Below are 12,780 nucleotides of genomic sequence, written 5' to 3'. Positions count from 1 at the left end.
CAACTAAATTATACAACAATAGAGAAGGAACTCCTAGCTGTAGTTTTTGCAATTGATAAATTTAGGTCTTATCTTGTCGGATCTAAGATTATAGTCTATACAGACCATGCAGCTATCCGTTACCTTTTAAGCAAAAAGGATGCGAAACCTAGGTTACTCAGATGGATCCTTTTGCTACAAGAGTTCGACTTAGATATTCGAGACAAAAAAGGAACAAAAAACGTAGTTGCTGACCATCTTTCCAGACTAGAGCATTTGAAGCCATACCGTTTACCTATAAATGATGATTTCACCTATGACAGATTGATAGCCAAGTTAGATATCCTTCCCCTTGAACCTGATAGAGGCAACTTTGGGAAAGTTTCAGAAATTAACAGAGTACCATGGTACGCTGATTTTGTGAATTATCTAGCCGCTGATATCATACCACCTGACCTCAATTATCAACAAAAGAAGAAGTTCTTTAAAGACGTAAGACATTTCTATTGGGACGAACCACTCCTTTTCAAAAGAGGAACAAATAACATCTTTCGACGTTGCGTCCCGGAAGAAAAAGTTAGAAATATCATAGAGCATTGTCACTCTTCACCTTATGGTGGACATCCAAGACATACGCTAAGATCCTTCAAGATGGTCTTTATTGGCCAACACTATGGCGTGATGTCCACACTTATATTGTCCAATGTGACCGGTGCCATCACGCTAGAAACATCTCAAGACGCGACGAAATGCCTTTGAAGAACATCCAAGAAGTGGAATTATTTTATGTTTGGGGTATCGATTTCATGGGACCTTTTCCATCTTCGATGGGAAACAAGTATATTTTGGTAGTCGTCGACTATGTGTCCAAATGGATAGAATCTATAGCCGCACCCACCAATGACACAAGAGTAGTCATCAAGATGTTTAAAAACAATATTTTCCCCAGATTTGGAGTGCCGCGACTTGTCATAAGTGATGGTGGATCACATTTTATATCCAAGATATTCGATAAACTCTTAAGAAAGTATGGAGTAAAACACAGAGTAGCAACACCATATCATCCCCAGACTAATGGTCAAGTGGAAGTATCTAACAGAGAGATTAAGCAAATCTTGGAAAAAACTGTTTCAATATCCAGAAAAGATTGGTCTGAAAAGCTAACAGAAGCATTGTGGGCTTACAAAACTGCTTACAAAACCCCTATTGGAACTACACCATACCAGTTAGTCTATGGAAAGTCATGCCACTTACCTTTTGAACTTAAGCACAAAGCATATTGGGCCATCAAGACCCTGAATTTGGATTACCTAGCATCTGGCGAGAAGCGAATCCTCGATATCCACAAATTGGAGGAACTCCGCCAAAACGCTTACGAGAATGCCATTATATATAAAGAAAGAACCAAAGCATGGCATGACAAAAGGATTGTGAAAAAGGACTTTAATATAGGAGACTTTGTTCTCCTTTTCAATTCCAGATTACGACTTTTTCCAGGTAAGCTGCGTTCGAGATGGACAGGTCCCTTTAAGGTTTCCAAAATCCTAAAATCTGGAGCAGTTGAAATCCGGAACAATTCTTGTAATCCGTTTGTGGTAAATGGACAAAGACTGAAGCAATATCAAGGAGGTGACATCCCCACAGAATGCCCTGGCCATACTCCGATCGACCCTCCGGTTCCTACCTCTGATATATAAAGTTCGAATCGTCAAGCTAATGACGTTAAACAAGCGTTGCATGGGAGGCAACCCATGATTTCTTTTCCTTTACTTTACTTTTACTATTTAAATTTATATTTTCATTTGTCATATATATATATATATATATATATATATATATATTTGTTTAGACTAACATTTACAATATTTGCGATTTCAGATGTCCTCTGTTTCTAACCTAACTTTTCAGGATGGAGGATTTCGACACTATGCTAGTGACTTTTCGTGACCCAGTACAGGAGCAACGCTACTCAATGCTTTCCCAACATCCAATGTTGCCCACCAGATATCCTGATTCAAGCTGCATGGAAGCATTAGGCAGTGAGCCTAGTGTCAGGCATTTGTGCAATCAGTTGAAATGGGATGAGTATACTGAAGCGATGCACGTGACTTATAGTGAAATTCTGGTATCAGATATGAGACGTCGAAGGTAATGTCACGACACTAATATCTGAACAATACAAATAGGATAAAAGATAAAGAACAGTAATGCAAAAGACGCAAGCAATTGTTAACCCAGTTTGGTGCAAACTCACCTACATCTGGGGGCTACCAAGCCAGGAAGGAAATCCACTAAACAGAATTAGTTCAAAGACTCTCAGTAAACAACTTCGAGTTACAGTCTTTTCACCTAATCTCTACCCGTGTAACCTCTACCTAAGAACTCTTAGATATGAGATCCTACTCACTCCCCCTCGATCATAGCAGTGATATAAAACAAGAATTACAATGAACAGAAGACACTCTTCAAAGACACATACTTGATCCTGCTTAAAAGCTTCAATCAAGTAAACACACACTCATGCTTCAAAGCTTAGAGTGGACAAATTACAACTCAAAAGTCAGTCTAATTCAATCATCTATGGATGAATGAATGGCTCACAATACACACGACGACACAAGACTAAAACCCTTATTCTCTCTTAATATTTCGTTCTTTATTTCTTGTGTATAAAACCATATATTCCATGCCATATTTATAGAATCGTTTGGCTGGGCTTGGACATCTCAAAACCCTAAAAATATTTTCCATTCATATCTTCTCATGACAGCTGATTATATCTTGTTGGAAAATAAGTCAATCTGGTTTTAGTTACTGATTGAGGGCGCGTTCAATCATTACATCAATCACACATAGATTAGCATTAAAAACGCAATCACACAATACATAACATTCAGACTGAATGTTCTGTATACAGATGTCATGACATCGGGTTTGACATCTCAGTAAAATCCTGCACATTCACATTTTAAACATCCTGCAGGTACATGTTATCTTATGTCAAGACAACACTTGTGACAACTTGTGAACATACTAGGTTTTACCAAAATTGATGCCAACACATAGAACCAACAAACTCCCCCTTTGGCAAATTTTGGCTAAAACATATATCAGTCCATTTGTTCACAAGAGTACAATAAAAACACATCAGCAGTTTAGCAGCAGAAGTAATAAACCACACATTTACTAGCTATAATAGCAACTAGTAAACACATATTAAACACATATGTGCTTCTTCTCCCCCTCAGTCTGTTCATCATAGGCATCTCCTTCAACATCACATGTAACATACATCACCCCATCTGACATCACCTTCAACATCACCCCATCTGACATCACCTTCAATATCACCTGTACTACATCCTTTTCAACATACATCTGTCATCTGTTTATAGCCTAGCTACTTCATAGCACATATTAACTACAACTCTCCTTTAGCTATTTCTCCCCCTTTTTAGTCAAAATAGACCAAAGAGACCAATGAGACAAAATAAATGTCTATTAGTCAAAGAGAATGTCACAAAGAATGTTAAAACATATTGTCAGGTGTTACAGAACCACAAACAAACACAGCTATATAAGCTGAGATAAAATCCAGAGAACTCAAAGAGAACCCAAAAATTACATCAAGGCATCAAAACAAGACTGCCAAAAAAACATCAAACATCAAGGCATCTAGAACAGCACATCATCATAAAAGGGGAACAATCTTCACTAACACTCAGTCAGAGGAGCTAGCATTTTCATCAGCTTCAGAACCAGAACTGCCACTTGATTTATCTTGAGACTCAGACCTCTCACTAGAGGTATGAGCTTCTGTTTCCTTGGCTTGACCAACATTTTCTCTATCACCTTGCTCCAAGCTATTAATCAGAACCTCCAAAGCTTCTTTCCTGGCTTTAGCTACCCTTATCCCAGTCTCCAATTCCTTACAAGTCTCTTTCAGTTCAGCAATCAGACCACCTTGAGAGGTTGGCTTCTTCACAACATATGTCATGACAATGTCATTGACATGGCTGCCTTCAAATAATTTGTAATGAACTGACAAAGGAGGTTTTCTTCCACTAGGGATATCACTTGTTCTCAGAATTCTAGGTTGTTGGCTCAGGATTATCCCACAAATCATTTAGGGGAAAGCTATGGGCAGCTTCACTGCATTTCTAGAAGCATGTTTAACAATTTGTTCAAACATGAATCTACAATAATCAAAATTAATCTTGGTTCCAATAGAAAATATGATCCTTCCAAGAGCATTTGAGATTGTAGAGATGTGATTTGTTGGTACCCATTTTGCTGACCCTATCTTATGCAAAATAGCATATTTCATAGTTAGTTTTCTAGCAGAGAGATGCTTCTTGCTTGGCCACTCCTTGACCCGTCCAACAGTTATTTCCCTACAGACCTTATTGTCTATGGCCTCTAGTTCACCAACACCTTATGTTCCTCTTCCTAGGAACTTATTAATCACAGTTGGAGAAAACTTCACACACTTTCCTCTAACAAACACCTTACAAAACTCTTTACTGTTCTTATCAGCAATGTCCTCAGGGATATTCACCACAAGTTCTTTAACAAGTCCTTTACAACACTGAGATAACCCTCTAACAGTTTTCATTAATCCAGCAGACTTAATCAGGTCCATGACCTCTTCAACCTCCACATCATCCTTGTTCAGTTCTCTTTCCACAGCCACTCTCCTTTGGAGTACAAACTTCCATTTTGCTGCACCATCTTCAAGATGGAAGGAAATATTATCTAAGTGTACAACAACAACTTTAGCAGGAGATTTTCTAACAGTTGACCTTTTGACATGAGAGATGTCAAGGACATCGTCTTCAACATCTTCATCTGAATCAGAACTTTCTCTTACTTTTCTCTTCTTTACCTCCACTTTACTCCAAGACTTTGAGGGGCCTACAGCAGTACCCTTCTTATCAGTTTTGGTTGTCATCATTTCATCCACAGACCTACCCTTTATGGTCTTCATCCTCTTAGCAACACTTGGCTTCAAATGATGGAGCAGGCTATCATCTTCATCCTTTTAGCTCTCATCTTCCAAGTCAATCACCTTCTTAGCAGAGTCATGCTTCTTAAACTGAGAAGCATCTACAGATTTCTTACAAGGCAAGGTTTGCCCTAAAGAGCATAATCCTTCAGCAGCTATATCTTTTTCAGACCTAGATGAATCATCACATTTCTCATTTTGAGGTCCAACCTCAGGAGAGGGGTCCCTTCTAGATAGAGGAGTAGAAACTCCCTTTATAGAGTGTCCTTCATTAAGGATCCTCGTGAAAAGATTTCTAATGACACGATCAGTATGATGCATGTCATCCTTAGAGCTAGGGTTATCAGAACTGTTACCTTGAGTATGTCCTACAGTGGAGGATGGACCAGGAGCGCCGCCTGGGATGAATGATAGGGGAATCACTTCCAAAATGTCTTCATTAGAAAGTCCATAGAGGGCGTTCTAGCTTTGTGCGCAGGTTTGGTGTTTTTGGAACCAGATGATGAAGGATATTGTGACATCTTGTTGAGATTGTGAAAGGATTTTTGTTTCCCTAGCAGAGAAGGTTGAGGAAGTTGGAGGAAGGTGTAAATGTTTGAGCTGAGGTTGCGTGTGAAAATGCCATAGATGGAAGTTCCAATACTAGGTAATGATTTACCATAAGTGGGGCACTTTCTTTTAAGTGGGCAGACAATATTTTTATTACCTTTTCCACTCCAAATTAATTGCTATAAATTCTCAAAGATACAAATCCCTAATTTCCCTCTTAGACATTCAAATTGATTAACATCCAAAGCCTTTGTAAATATGTCAGCTAATTGCATTTCAGTAGTAACATGCTCCAGGGCTATGATTTTCTCTTCCACTAGTTCTCTAATAAAATGATGACGAATATCAATGTGTTTTGTCCTACTTTGTTGAATAGGATTCTTAGAAATATTTATAGCACTCAGGTTGTCACATTACAATGTCATGACATCTTGCATGACATTGTATTCAGTCAACATCTGTTTCATCCAAACCAATTGAGAACAATTACTTCCAGCTGCTTTGTATTCAGCTTCGGTAGTGGACAGGGACACACAATTTTGTTTCTTACTAAACCATGATATTAAGTTGTTCCCCAAGAAGAAACATCCTCCTGATGTGCTTTTCCTATCATCAGCACTTCCAGCCCAGTCAGCATCACAATATCCAGTCAGCATAGATCCAGATCCGTGAGTATACAACATCCCATAGTCACTGGTGCCATTGACATATTTGAGTATCCTTTTCACTTGGTTTATGTGACTGACTTTTGGTTCATCTTGATATCTAGCACAAACACCTACAGCAAAAGCAATGTCAGGTCTGCTTGTTGTGAGATATAGCAGACTTCCTATCATACTTCTGTAAAGACTTTGATCTACACTAACACCATTTTCATCTTTGGAGACTTTCAGATGTGTAGGAGCAGGTGTCCTTTTATGACTTGAATTTTCCATGCCAAAGTTCTTAACAATATTTTTGGCACATTTGCTTTGAGATAGAAAGATAGAATCTTCCATTTGCTTGACCTGTAGCCCAAGAAAATAGGTCAGCTCTCTAACAAGGCTCATTTCAAATTCAGACTGCATTTGTTTAACAAAATGTTCGACCATCTGATCTGACATCCCACCAAACACAATATCATCCACATATATTTGAGCCACCATGAGTTTTCCTCCTTCATTCTTAACAAATAGGGTCTTGTGAATGCCTCCCTTCCTGTATCCATTGTTAATGAGGAACACTGTGAGTCTATCATACCAAGCCCTAAGAGCTTGTTTCAAACCATAGAGGGCTTTCCTTAGCTTATACACATGTTTTGGAAGATTTGGATATGTAAACCCTTTAGGTTGTTCAACATACACTTCCTTATTTAAGTAGCCATTCAAGGAGGCACTTTTTATATCCATTTGGAACAGTTTAAACTTTAGAATACATGCCACTCCAAGCAATAGTCTAATGGACTCAAGACGAGCTACAGGGGAAAATGTTTCATCAAAGTCAACTCCTTCAACTTGAGTGTATCCTTGTGCTACTAATCTTGCTTTATTTTTAGTAACCACCCCTTGTTCATCAGATTTATTCTTGTAAATCCACTTTGTTCCAATGACATTTATTCCTTCAGGTCTTGGAACCAGTTCCCATACTTCATTTCTTTTGAATTGGCCTAACTCTTCCTGCATGGCATTGATCCAGAATTCATCAGTCAAGGCTTCCTTGACATTCCTAGGCTCAATCTTGGACACAAAACAACCATGTGAGATCACTTCTCTTGATCTAGTTGTGACCCCTTTATTTGGCTCTCCTATAATGAGATCTTTGGGATGATCCTTCTGAATTCTGATAGAGGGTCCCTTATTAGTTTTGTCAGCTTCAGGTTCAACTTGAGTGAGTTCATTCTCATTACTTTTGTCTGGGAAATCAGCTAAGGGATCATTTGGGGATGTCTCAACATCGTCTGCTGATCATCAACCACAACATTGATAGATTCCATCATTACTTTTGTTTTTGAATTAAAGACTCTAAATGCTCTGCTGTTTTTTGAGTAGCCCAGAAATATTTCTTCATCACTCTTGGCATCCATCTTCCTTCTTTGTTCACGATCAGTCAAGATATAACATTTACTTCCAAACACATGGAAGTATTTGAATGTAGGTCTTCTCCCTTTCCCAACTTCATATAAAGTAGTAGGAGTCCCTTTCTTCAAGGTTACTTTGTTGTAAACATAACAGGTTGTGTTCATAGCTTCAGCCCAGAAGTGGTAGGGTAATTTCTTAGCATGAATCATAGCTCTGGCTGATTCTTGGAGAGTTCTATTTTTCCTTTCTACCACACCATTTTGTTGAGGAGTGATGGGAGATGAGAACTCATGACTAATTCCCTCTGATGCACAGAATCCAGCAAATTTGTTGCTCTCAAATTCTTTCCCATGATCACTTCTGATTCTGATAACCTAACTTTCTTTTTCTCTTTGAAGTCTTAGACAAAGATCTTTGAAGACTTCAAATACATCAGACTTTTCTCTTATAAAATTGACCCAGGTGTATCTGGAGAAGTCATCCACCACTACATAAGCATACTTCTTTCAACCAAGACTTTCCACCTGCATGGGTCTCATCAAGTCTATATGGAGAAGTTCCAGCACTCTGGAAGTGGTGTCATGTCTAAGCTTCTGATGTGACATCTTTGTCTATTTTCCAATCTGACACTCCCCACAAACTCTTCCTTCATAAATCTTCAAGTTTGCAATTCCTCTAACAACTTCAACAGATATAATCCTCTTCATTCCTTTAAGATGCAGATGGCCCAATTTTTGATGTCATATCTTCACTTCTTCTTTGGCTAGAGTACACATTGAAGAATAACCTGTTTCTTGAGAACTCCACATATAGCAGTTGTCCTTAGACCTGACTCCTTCCATGATCACTTCATTTTCTTTATTAGTAATCAGACATTCAGTTTTTGTGAAGTTTACAGTTAGACCTTGGTCACATAGTTGACTGATGCTTATTAGGTTTGCAGTCAGTCCCTTCATAAGTAGGACATTGTCAAGGTTAGGGGCTCCAGGGCAGTTTAGCTTTCCAATCCCCTTGATTTCACCCTTTGCTCCATCACCAAAGGTTACATAGCTGGTGGCATGAGAATGAAGGGCAGTTAGCAGGTTTTTGTTTCCAGTCATGTGTCTGGAGCACCCACTGTCAAAATACCAGTCTTCTTTGGCTGAAACTCTGAAGGAAGTGTGAGCTATCAGGTTTGTAACACCAGTCCTAGGAACCCATTATTTTATGTTGACAGGTATGTGATGTTTGGGTCTAGATTGATGATGAGAAGGACTAGGATAGCCATACAACTTATAGCAGAATGGTTTTATATGGCCAAATTTTCCACAGTAATCACATCTCAATTTTTGATGTTTTCCTTTCTGCTGTCTTCCCTTATGATGTTGTGACATCTTTGGTTTGCTGCCAGTGTGACTACACTCAGGTTTGGATTCATTGAACCCCAAGCCAGACTTGTCTCCTGCCATTTGTCCAGTCTGGAGAATTTTGTCTAAGGTGTCAGATCCATTGTTTAGCATTCTGACATACTTTGTCATCTCATCCAGTTTGGAGTTTAAGAACACTGCTTCAGTCTTCAACTTAGAGATGGTTTCCAAGTGTTCTGCCTTCTCATTCTCCAGTTGTATTATCACTTTCTTTTAACTTTCAACTTGTTGACACACTTCTTCACTTCCGTGACACAACTTTCTGTAGGTAGTGGCTAACTCATCAAAGGTTACTTCATCATCACTTGAGTCTTCATCAGAACCCCATCTTCCAGTCAAGGCAGTCACAAGATTTGCAGACTCTTCTGTTTCACTTTCATCAGACCAAGTAGCAGCAAGACTCTTCTTCTGTTTCTTAAGGTAGGTCCCACATTCAGCTCTAATGTGTCCATACCCATCACATTCATGGCACTGAACTCCTTTTCCTTCTTTGGACTTTTTCAGATCTTGTTCTTCTTCCAGCATTATTGGACCTACTGATATCAGATGAGATGTTCTTGACCTTAGACTTAGACCTTACATCCATCTTTTTCAGAAGTTTGTTGAACTGTCTTCCCAGTAATGCTACATCATTTTCCAGATCTTTATCAGAATCTTGACCACTTTCTTCCTCTTTCTCTTTAGTGTTTGACATGAAGGTTATGCTTTTGACTTTCTTTTCAGATCCATCACACATTCCCAACTCAAATGTTTGGAGGGATCCAATTAGCTCATCCACTCTCATATTGGAAATGTCTTGAGACTCTTCTATGGCTATCACTTTCATGGCAAATCTCTTAGGAAATAACCTGAGTATTTTCCTCACTAGTTTTTCATCTGACATCTTCTCACCCACGACTCCTGAGGCATTAGAAATTTTAAGGATATTCATATGAAATTCATGAATATTTCATCTTCTTTCATCCTCAAATTTTCAAACTTGGTAGTGAGCAGCTGCAGTCTAGACATCTTCACTCTAGAGGCGCCTTCATGAGTGGTTTTGAGAATATTCCAAGCATCTTTAGCCACCTCACAGTTGTTGACCAAGTTGAAGATGTTCTTATCAACCCCATTGAATATAGAATTCAATGCTTTAGAGTTCCCAAGGGCTAGATCATCCTCCTCCTTGGTCCATTGTTCCTCATCCTTCTTATCAGTTGTAGCCTCTCCTTCCTTAGTAACAACTAGATGTTCCCAGCCTGTTAAAACAACCTTCCAAGCCTTATTATCCAAAAAAATTAGGAAGGCTACCATTCAAGGTTTCTAGTAGTCATAGTTGGATCCATCCAGAATAGGTGGTCTGTGAACAGATCCTCCGTCTCTATCCATAGTACTAGAAAGTAACGTCCCTAGATCTCACCCAGAACTAGAGCAGGATGCCTGCTCTGATACCAATTGAAATTCTGGTATCAGATATGAGATGTCAAAGGTAATGTCACGACACTAATATCTGAACAATACAAATAGGATAAAAGATAAAGAATAGTAATGCAAGAGACACAAGCAATTGTTAACCCAACTCGGTGCAAACTCACCTATGTCTGGGGGCTACCAAGCCAGGAAGGAAATCCACTAAACAGAATTAGTTCAAAGACTCTCAGTAAACAACTTCAAGTTACAGTCTTTTCACCTAATCTCTACCCGTGTAACTTCTACCTAAGAACTCTTAGATATGAGATCCTACTCACTCCCCCTCAATCATAATAGTGATATAAAATAAGAATTACAATGAACAAAAGACACTCTTCAAAGACACATACTTGATCCTGCTTAAAAGCTTCAATCAAGTAAACACACACTCATGCTTCAAAGCTTAGAGTAGACAAATTACAACTCAAAAGTCAGTCCAATTCAATCATCTATGGATGAATGAATGGATCACAATACACACGACCACACAAGACTAAAACCCTTATTCTCTCTCAATATTTCGTTCTTTATTTCTTGTGTATAAAACCAGATATTCCATGCCCTATTTATAGAATCATTTGGCTGGGCTTGGACATCTCAAAACCCTAAAACTATTTTCCATTCATATCTTCTCATGACAGCTGATTATATCTTGTTGGAAAATAAGTCAATCTGGTTTTAATTACTGATTGAGGGTGTGTTCAATCATTACATCAATCACACATAGATTAGAAACAAAAATGCAATCACACAATACATAACATTCAGACTGAATGTTTTGTATACAGATGTCATGACATCGGGTCTGACATCTCAGTAAAATCCTGCATATTCACATTTTAAACATCCTGCAGGTACATGTTATCTTATGTCAAGACAACACTTGTGACAACTTGTGAACATACTAGGTTTTACCAAAATTGCTGCCAACACATAGAACCAACATACAGGAACCTCACTTTGGAGTTCTTGAGCTCGCTGAATTACGATCCCTATGTTGGTCACGCTAGTGATGATGGCTACATTAATTTCAGGTTGTTTGGGACATAGTACACTTTCAACCACAAGCGTTTCGGTGACTTGCTTGGATTTCAGACTACTTATGATGCCTCATCTGAGCTCCCCATGAGCTATTTCTTGAGCAGAGACGTTGAGAAGTTTTGGAGTGACATTACATGTGGAGGTAGCCCTAACCCTTCCACCTAAATCTCTAACAAGATCCATAATCCAGCTTTCAGATATTTTCAGATGATTATTGCCCACACCTTCCCGGGGAAGAGTGACACTGATACATATGTAAGTGCTGAAGAGATTTTCTTCATGTACTGTACCACTCAGTCACGCCTAGTAGATTGTGGAGCTTTTCTGATCGAGAGTCTCTATCTTAATGCTCGCTCCGCCCTAGGACTTGATAGAAGGCTTTTTCACCTAACATCTTACTGCAGTTATACTTTGATGGATATTGACTTTTATCTAGATCGTGGCCTCGTGAGGAGATCTTCTTTTCACCCAGACCAATACAAGCTCTTGATCGAGGGTGAGACTATCCACTACTTTACTTTACCAGACCCTCAGGTAACCTGTGTTTATGATCAGGCCAACCAGGCCTATGTTGTAGAAGGCCAAGGCGAGACAGTAGATGAGCAGAGAGTCCCACTTGAAGCAGAGCATCATCCAGCACCTACCAGAATCAAAGTCCTCACCAATAATCCAAATCTTCAGAGTCCAAGCATGCATTCTGAGCTTGTTAAGCTTCATATGGAGATAGCCCAGCTCCGCCGGGAACTTGCTGACGTTGCTTTGCAGGTCGAAGTATCAGATGCCACACATGCCCTTGAAGCCGATATATTGAACAATGAGATCGTTGACCTTCAACACCAGATTGCAGAGCTCCGAGGATACGAAGTCGAGGAGACTCCATTATTCCTTGAGCATTGATGATATCACCGACCGAGAGTTGCCGTTTGATTTACCTATTTCCCATTGTTTATTATTTATGCTTGTTTTTATTTTTCCTTTTGACTTTATGCTTGCTTTTTCTTTCCTAGGATCTCTCGACCCGTGACTTATTACTAACTATTCATATATATATATATATATATATATATATATATATATATATATATATATATATATATATATATATATATATATATATATATATATATATATATATATGCATTATTATTATTATTATTATGTTTTTACTTCCATTTTATTTTATTTTATTCTACTTTACTATTTTATTTTATTTTAATTTTGTCAAGCTTAATAAAAAACAACATACCATGGAAGCATATGTACACCCCCCTTTTTGTAAAATGAAGACAAAAGT

Source organism: Lathyrus oleraceus, chromosome 6, assembly GCF_024323335.1.
Source record: "Lathyrus oleraceus cultivar Zhongwan6 chromosome 6, CAAS_Psat_ZW6_1.0, whole genome shotgun sequence".
NCBI classification, from domain to species: Eukaryota; Viridiplantae; Streptophyta; class Magnoliopsida; order Fabales; family Fabaceae; genus Lathyrus; species Lathyrus oleraceus.
The sequence above is the reverse complement of the archived record's forward strand: the minus strand, read 5'-3'. Positions refer to the sequence as shown.